The following is a 9,228-nucleotide window of genomic DNA, read 5'->3' as shown; positions in this document are numbered from 1 at the left end:
GCCATCTTTTATTTTTTGTGGGGCTCCAAGTGGGAAAGACTGAGACGAAGCGTGATGAAGAAGCCAAAGGAGAAAGGAGGAAAAGGAGTGCCAGACCTGCACTTGTTCCTAGGAAGCAGATACACAGCACTACACATGGCAACCGCCACAGCCCCATCCAGAAACCCCAAGACCGCAGCAATGACACGGTTCTGGATGGGGTCCTACCTCAGAAAACTTAAGATCTTACCCACAAGTCTCAAAGTACCAGTGTCTTTTAACCTGCCACAGCCTATGCTTTTATCCAGTCATTTTTAAGGCATTTTAACCTTGAGCAGGAGGAGTTGCAGGTTTTAACCACTCACCGCTCTCTCATTTCTGTTGTGCAGGAGCGGGAACCAGTGAGTCCAGTGCGCGGGCTTGCATTCGGCGAGCCCTCAACAGTTTGGCGCAACGTGAACCATCCAGCTCTTCCAAACAGACTCCGGGACCTGTCATGGATGGTGGCTCATGAGATCCTCCCAGTCAGGTCCGTAATGCACTCCCGGGGCATGTCGGCGCACTCAACTTGCCCCCGACCAGGTTGTGGCGCGCCTGAGTCGGTAAGGCATCTGCTCTGGGAGTGCAGCGCTGCCGTAGAACAGTGGGCAACGGCCGGCTCCTTGCAATTCCCGTACTTGCCAGCAAGGGAGGTCCTCACACCACAGCTGGTGCTGTACGGGGTGAGCCAAGGAAATCAGATACCAGCACGTACATTTGCCAAACAGTGGCTCACCCTAGCCGCCATCAAAGACGCCATATGGACCTCCAGAAACTTGCTGGCAAGAAAGCACATGCAGATCCCCCCGTGGCTGTGATCCGGATGGCCGCAGCAACGGTCCAAACGGCCAGAGCTGCAGGCGGCGGGCCTAGGACACAGCCACAAAGAAGAATCGCCTCTGTGCCCATTCGGACGGAGGAGCCGGAGCCACACAAGGAAAGTTCAAGGCAGCGGCGGCCTGACCCTCCGGGTGAGGTTGGTGGGAAGGAGCTACGGGGAGGGTCTCCTCTGAGCGCGCTGCACAAGATCCCGAGAGTCCAAATCTGTTTGGGGAGCTGAATGAGTTCCCCTTTGATAGGGACTCACTACACTCCTGCACAACAGTGGACTTGGAGAAGAGCTTTATTATCCATTATTTTTGTGAGTTTTATTTTAACAAATGCACTCCGCTTTGAAGACTTTTTAACAGACACTCACTGACATGGACAAGCTGAAAACCATTTTATACCTTTAATTTATGACGTTATCTGTAATGCATTTTAAACACCTTTTTAAATGTTGTTTTACAGAGAACATTTATCTATTTATTGACATGTTGTATTTTAAAAGGTAACTTGGAATTGACATATTATGAATCATGTTTGAATTGAGTGTCAATAAAATTTTTCTCAAAAGAAAAAAATCTGTTCTTATCAGTTTAATATCTGATATGTCCCCTATAAGGGGGCAACATATTAAATGGATTTTTAGCACCGGGAGCTGAGACGAGGGGCTTGCTCCGTCCACTCCACGCATCGACCCGGTATTGCAGTGCCTCCGGGGGCGGTGCACCCTTCTCCTGCCTTGTGTAAAACCAAAATACTGACCCAAACGCAGAGGTTCGTCGCTCTGCCGGACGCCGGCCCGAAAAAGGCGCCAGTCGAGGGGGGGCGGCCAGCTGAAGCCTCGAAGAAGGCAGCGAGATTTGCACTTTATGATTGGCAGACGACGAGGGGATATTTGGGACCGGCATGGCTGTTAAATGTGCCCTGCACTTCCCCTCCCTTTCTCCACTCGTCATCGAGAGCCCGAGTATTTCGGATGCTCGGTAGCCTGTGTCCAAAAGCCAGGCCTTCATTTCTCCGATTGGATAGAGCCTCTCAGAAGGTGGGGAGGGGACACTGCGGCGCCTCCGTAGGCCCGGCACGGTTGGCCAACACGGTGGAGGAACCGCAGCGTAGAAAGGATACAAGAAACTAAAACACCTCAAATGAAGCAAGAAAACCTGCTACAACTGCTAAATCGGTGAATAAAACACACTTACCTTCTCGTCTTTGGTCTGGTCAAGGTGGCAGTCCGGCAGAGGACAGGTAGGCAGTCCTCGGGACCAATGAATTCCTTGTTGCAAAAGTTTTTCAGCTACGGCAAAGTTGAAATTTTATTCACAAGGAATGAGGTGAATCTCCTCCCAGAAAAGCTGGTGACACAAAACGAAGCCCCAAACCGGCAAAGGTTTTAACCAGAAAGAGGAGGCCATTGCAGTCTTGGCCAAAAGGCCGAGAAGCGATCGGCCACATTTCCCCTCCCTTTCTCTCACTCGTCATCGAGAGGCTACAAGAGCCCGAGTCGTTCGGTAGCCTCTGTCCAAAAGCCAGGCCTTCGTCTCTCCGCAGCCCGATTGGATAGAGCCTGCCATGACCTGGGGAGGGGTAGGGGAACGGGCGTGGCCTGGTACTTGGGACTCGAGAGGCAGAGTGAGGCTTACCGTGAGGGTAGTGGCCGGGACGACTAGGCTCGTCGGCGGCTCTGGAGGAGGGGCCCGTACTTACTCGGGTTTCTCTTCATAACGTACAAGTCTTTCGCCTTTACTAAAGACTTCCGTGGAGAGGGACGCCAATGAGTTAAAACTATTTTGGCAGGCTCTGCCGTGTGGCCGAGCCTCGTGCGTTTGTGAAAAGGAAATAAAACGCCGCCCCCGGCAAGGTTGAGCGGTGCGACGAGGCGCGCTCGGGAGGAGGTGCTGAGACTCAGCCGTTGTTATGCGCAGTTGAAACCACTGCGCCACGGCAGGGGGAGAACTGCTCCGGGAGGTGGGCGCTGGAAGCAACCAGGGGGTTATCGCTTCTCGGCCTTTTGGCTAAGACTGCGATCGCTCCTGTGTCTGGATAAAACTTTTGCCTGTTTGTGGCGAAGTGTTACCAGGTTTTTGGGAGGATACTCACATTATTCCTTGTGAATAAAATTTCAACTTTGTTGTAGTTGAAATTGTTTCACACAAAGGAATTCATTGGTTCAGAGGACTGCTTACCTGTACTCTGCCGGAATAACATCTCGACCAGGCCAAACAAGACAAGGTAAGTGTGTTTATTCACCTTTTAACATTTTAGTAGATTTTATTGCTCTTTTAGAGCATTTTTACCTTTAGTTGACTTTTAGATGTTGTTTTGCTTTTAGGTGTTTTAGCTTCTTTTACCACTTTTACGTTGTGGTGCCTCCACCATGGCGGCCAACCATGCCGGCATGAGGAGGCACCACAGTGTCAGATTTACATTCAAAGAAAAAGATGGGAAAACCCTTGTTATGTCAAGGCTTGACTTCTCAAGGAAAATGATCCAGAACATTTTGAAATTCTCCCCGCAGGATATAAATTGTATTTTGACTCTGCCATTTGGAAAAGGTTTCGATGTGAGTTTTGTCTCTGCTGCCGTGTTCAGAGATTTCTGGACACGCTTCGAAAATGAAAAACCCCAGTTTACTGCATTTAATGTTGAGAAACTGACTGATAATGCCGCTAAAACGGTAATTGTCAGAATGTTCAATGAGACTGTGAATGCAGATGACATTTGTTTGTGGCTGGGCAGATTTTGCACTGTTAAAGGCCAGGCTACCAAAGTGAGAGATGAGGATGGCATCTGGAATTGCGCTTGGAGGGTCCCCATCCAACAATGGCAAGACCCTCAAGGCTTCCAGGGCCTGAAACATCTGCCATCCATGATAGTTCTGGGAAACAACAGGGGCTACATTCATTACCAGGGCCAGCCCAAACTCTGCCGCAAGTGTGGTGAGAATGGGCACCTGGCAGAAGCGTGCCAGCAGATCATTTGTGGTAAATGTAGAGAAATTGGGCATACTTTCGAGGAATGCACCAATGGCAGAAAGTGCAATCTTTGTGGAGAAACAAACCACCTCTTCAGAGATTGCCCTAAGTCATTTGCCAACAAATTAAAGGCAGCAAAGGCACAAAATGGCGGACAAGACGAAGCAGTTAGAGAGCTAATTGAAGAGGCTGGGCTGGAGAATTCAAATCTCCCGCCAAATCCTGTGATTGGAGGAGAAGGACCAGTAGAGGCGGGAGAAGGGGAGGGGCCTGCAGCTGCCCCACAAGTGGAGAACAGGGAAGAAGCAGTGGCAGTGCAGGCAGAAGGCGGAGCTAGCTCAGTGACTGGCTCAGAACAAAAATTTGGCCAGTCACAGAGTGATAGCGAGGATGTCCCCCTCCCCAATGCCCAGCCGGCCAAGAGACTAATTTCAGAATTGTCTTCTGAGTCTCCTGGAGCCTCGGAAAAGAGGGGAAGAGCTGAGAGCTACTCAGACAGTTCATCTGTGGAGGAGCCCAGAGTCTTCCCCTCCAATTCGCCTAATGAAGTCTCTTTTTTAACTATAGCTCTGCAATCAACCCCTAAGGACTCAAAGCTCAATGCACCCTGCGTCAGAGGCCAACTCCTAGAGTCCGAAAGGGAAATGGAGCTCAACCCCGTCATCTCTCACCCATGAGAATGAAGGAAGAGCTCCATTCACAAGAAATCCACTAACTGCTGTTTTTAAACATTTGAAATCCCCCTTTTTTTTTAGTCTTTTAAGATGTCATACCTGCAAATTTTAACCATACTCATGACACTCACCTTCTCAACTATCAATGTGAGGAGTGTGAAGTCGAGAGTTAGAGCCCAGATTGTTTTATCCTTTCTTAACTCTTTTAAGTCTGACGTGTTTTTAATACAGGAATGCGGCCTACCATTTTTAAAACACTACAGAGAATGGGAGGAGTTATGGCCACAAACGTCGATATGGAGCGGCTCAAATGAAAACAAAAATGATGGAGTGGCCATTTTAATAAAAAACCCTCTAGTCTGGTGAAGGGCAGCACTGTGGTGAGAGATGGTCGGGCACTTTTAACACACTTGACTTTTATGGGGAAGGATTTTAACGTCTTAAATATTTATGGCTTTAATGACAAGAACGACAGGTATGACCTTTTAGAAGACCTGCAGCCCCACATGCTAGGCAGGGCACCTTTAGTTGTAGGGGGGGATTTTAATTGTATTTTAAGCAGGAACGACAGGAGAAGAATAGGGGACGATTTTAAAGTGGACAAGACTTCAGTTTTACTTCAAAGCATATGCAGTGATTTTAGACTTGTGGACTGTTTTAAAACCATGCATCCCAGAGAGGAGGGCTTCACCTGGTTCAGTAGTGATGGCACCCGAGCCTCTCGCATAGACTACATTTTATCACGTGATTGCCCACCAACCGATGCTAGATTGGAACCTGTTTTCTTTTCTGATCACGCAATTCTTTCCTGCACCCTTTCACTCTCTTCCGGTGTGACGGCAGGAAGTGGTCTGTGGAAGCTCAATTGCTCCCTGTTAGAAGACAGGGAGCTAGTTAGGCTGTACAGGGAGCAATACCGAGAGTGGCAGACCCTTCAAGACTTTTACGATACACGTGCACAGTGGTGGGAAATGGTGAAGGGAAAGACAAAGACGTTTTACAGACAGGCAGGGAAAAGAAAGAAAAAGAGGGACAACAGACGCATGTTGGGACTGCAGAAACGGCTTCAGAGGTATTTTAAACTAATCCAACATGGAATGGATTTTAATGAAGAGATAAAACAAATTAAAACAGAGATGTCGGTTTTAGCAGAAATTAATAGCAAAGGTGTGATTTTAAGAAGCAAGGAAAGGGAAATAGAGGAAGGAGAGAAGTGCACAAGATATTTTTTAAGAAAATCGTAAATAAAGGGGGGGCCATGTTGAGACTTAAAAAAGAAAACGGGTGCACAGCTGACACAACAGAGGAAATCAAAGAAACTGTCGAACATTTTTACCGTGAACTGTACGCAAAAAACTGTTAACGGGGACACCATGACCGAAGTTTTAAAATCCATTGACCAAGCAACAAACGACAACGTGCTTTTAACCCAAGATTTTACGATACCGGAATTAAACAAATGCATCAAATCTTTTAAGACAGGGAAGTCGCCGGGAGAAGACGGGCTTCCCTTGGAATTTTATCTGACATTTTGGGACATTTTAGCACCAGACTTGCTTGCTGTTTTTATGGATTTTGAACAAATGGACCGACTTCCTGACAGCTTTAGAGCAGGGATAGTGACTCTCCTTCACAAAGACAAAGACAAGACGGACTTGAAAAATTGGAGACCTATCACACTCTTAAATTTTGACTGTAAACTTTTTAGTAAACTTTAGCCTCACGCATGTCCTTGTTTTTAGAAGATCTGATTCACCCGGATCAAGCCTGTGCCGTCCCGGGGAGGAAGATCACCGACAGCCTCGTACTGATCCGAGATACCATCTGTTACGCGAGAGACAGAAACATTCGGCTAGTAGTCCTGAATTTAGATTTTGAGAAAGCCTTTGATCGGGTCTCGCACCAGTACCTTTTCCAGGTACTGCAAAAAATGGGGTTCCCGAGAAGGTTTATAGCCTGGGTGGGACTGCTGTACCGGGAGATCAACAGCAAATTCATTGTTAACGGGCATCTGACAAGAGCAGTGGATATAAACTGCGGTGTCCGTCAGGGTTGTCCGTTATCTGCCCTCCTCTACGTTATCTGTATAGAACCACTGGCACAGACCTTGAGAAGGGACCAACGAATCCATGGGGTAGGAGTCCCAGGGAGCGGGGGACTCGAGACAAAATGTATTTTATATATGGACGACATCAACATTTTATGCACTGACCTTTTATCTGTCAACAGGACGCTGGACTTGACTGACTGGTTCGGACAGGCCTCTGGGTCAAAGCTGAACAGAAGCAAGACCCAAGCCCATTTTTATGGACCGTGGACAGCGACTGAGACGACAGGACTCCCCCTGACTGTGACCCAGACTGACCAAAAAATACTTGGGATCAGGTTTGATAGGGAGGGGGAGGGGAAAACAAATTGGGCAGACATAGTAGGGAAAGTCAGGCAGAGACTAGGGTACTGGACACTTAGAGGACTGACTTTAGAAGGAAAGGTTTTAATCATCAAAGCAGTGATTTTACCTTTGCTTTTACTCATCAGTTCTGTTTTTATCCCGCCTAGGAGAGTGATCTTAGACCTGGAACGAGCCATCTTTTATTTTTTGTGGGGCTCCAAGTGGGAAAGACTGAGACGAAGCGTGATGAAGAAGCCAAAGGAGAAAGGAGGAAAAGGAGTGCCAGACCTGCACTTGTTCCTAGGAAGCAGATACACAGCACTACACATCGCAACCGCCACAGCCCCATCCAGAAACCCCAAGACCGCAGCAATGACACGGTTCTGGATGGGGTCCTACCTCAGAAAACTTAAGATCTTACCCACAAGTCTCAAAGTACCAGTGTCTTTTAACCTGCCACCAGCCTATGCTTTTATCCAGTCATTTTTAAGGCATTTTAACCTTGAGCAGGAGGAGTTGCAGGTTTTAACCACTCACCGCTCTCTCATTTCTGTTGTGCAGGAGCGGGAACCAGTGAGTCCAGTGCGCGGGCTTGCATTCGGCGAGCCCTCAACAGTTTGGCGCAACGTGAACCATCCAGCTCTTCCAAACAGACTCCGGGACCTGTCATGGATGGTGGCTCATGAGATCCTCCCAGTCAGGTCCGTAATGCACTCCCGGGGCATGTCGGCGCACTCAACTTGCCCCGACCAGGTTGTGGCGCGCCTGAGTCGGTAAGGCATCTGCTCTGGGAGTGCAGCGCTGCCGTAGAACAGTGGGCAACGGCCGGCTCCTTGCAATTCCGTACTTGCCAGCAAGGGAGGTCCTCACACCACAGCTGGTGCTGTACGGGGTGAGCCAAGGAAATCAGATACCAGCACGTACATTTGCCAAACAGTGGCTCACCCTAGCCGCCATCAAAGACGCCATATGGACCTCCAGAAACTTGCTGGCAAGAAAGCACATGCAGATCCCCCCGTGGCTGTGATCCGGATGGCCGCAGCAACGGCCCAAACGGCCAGAGCTGCAGGCGGCGGGCCTAGGACACAGCCACAAAGAAGAATCGCCTCTGTGCCCATTCGGACGGAGGAGCCGGAGCCACACAAGGAAAGTTCAAGGCAGCGGCGGCCTGACCCTCCGGGTGAGGTTGGTGGGAAGGAGCTACAGGGTGAGGGTCTCCTCTGAGCGCCTGCACAAGATCCCGAGAGTCCAAATCTGTTTGGGGGAGCTGAATGAGTTCCCCTTTGATAGGGACTCACTACACTCCTGCACAACAGTGGACTTGGAGAAGAGCTTTTATTATCCATTTATTTTTTGTGAGTTTTATTTTAACAAATGCACTCCGCTTTGAAGACTTTTTAACAGACACTCACAGACATGGACAAGCTGAAAACCATTTTATACCTTTAATTTATGACGTTATCTGTAATGCATTTTAAACACTTTTTTTAAATGTTGTTTTACAGAGAACATTTATCTATTTATTGACATGTTGTATTTTAAAAGGTAACTTGGAATTGACATATTATGAATCATGTTTGAATTGAGTGTCAATAAAATTTTTCTCAAAAGAAAAAAATCTGTTCTTATCAGTTTAATATCTGATATGTCCCCTATAAGGGGGCAACATATTAAATGGATTTTTAGCACCGGGAGCTGAGACGAGGGGCTTGCTCCGTCCACTCCACGCATCGACCCGGTATTGCAGTGCCTCCGGGGGCGGTGCACCCTTCTCCTGCCTTGTGTAAAACCAAAATACTGACCCAAACGCAGAGGTTCGTCGCTCTGCCGGACGCCGGCCCGAAAAAGGCGCCAGTCGAGGGGGGGCGGCCAGCTGAAGCCTCGAAGAAGGCAGCGAGATTTGCACTTTATGATTGGCAGACGACGAGGGGATATTTGGGACCGGCATGGCTGTTAAATGTGCCCTGCACTTCCCCTCCCTTTCTCCCACTCGTCATCGAGAGCCCGAGTATTTCGGATGCTCGGTAGCCTGTGTCCAAAAGCCAGGCCTTCATTTCTCCGATTGGATAGAGCCTCTCAGAAGGTGGGGAGGGGACACTGCGGCGCCTCCGTAGGCCCGGCACGGTTGGCCAACACGGTGGAGGAACCGCAGCGTAGAAAGGATACAAGAAACTAAAACACCTCAAATGAAGCAAGAAAACCTGCTACAACTGCTAAATCGGTGAATAAAACACACTTACCTTCTCGTCTTTGGTCTGGTCAAGGTGGCAGTCCGGCAGAGGACAGGTAGGCAGTCCTCGGGACCAATGAATTCCTTGTTGCAAAAGTTTTTCAGCTACGGCAAAGT

The 9,228-nt window shown here is 48.7% G+C and overlaps 1 non-coding gene and 2 pseudogenes across 1 annotated transcript; all 3 read left to right on the top strand.

The window, feature by feature from the left end:
* The first annotated feature begins 1,395 nt into the window (after positions 1-1,395).
* LOC119884410 lies at positions 1,396-1,575 on the top strand (annotated as a pseudogene).
* Positions 1,576-2,543: 968 nt separating this feature from the next.
* LOC119884406 lies at positions 2,544-2,657 on the top strand. The gene has a single exon (XR_005441005.1). It is a non-coding gene; the product is annotated as a U5 spliceosomal RNA (small nuclear RNA).
* A 5,816-nt stretch (positions 2,658-8,473) lies between these two features.
* Positions 8,474-8,653, top strand: LOC119884398 (annotated as a pseudogene).
* The last annotated feature ends 575 nt before the right edge of the window (positions 8,654-9,228 follow it).

Source organism: Micropterus salmoides, unplaced genomic scaffold (assembly GCF_014851395.1).
Source record: "Micropterus salmoides isolate LMB-PRFRI ecotype aquatic unplaced genomic scaffold, ASM1485139v1 Ms_hic_scaffold_3419, whole genome shotgun sequence".
NCBI lineage: Eukaryota > Metazoa > Chordata > Actinopteri > Centrarchiformes > Centrarchidae > Micropterus > Micropterus salmoides.
The sequence above is the reverse complement of the archived record's forward strand: the minus strand, read 5'-3'. Positions and strand labels throughout refer to the sequence as shown.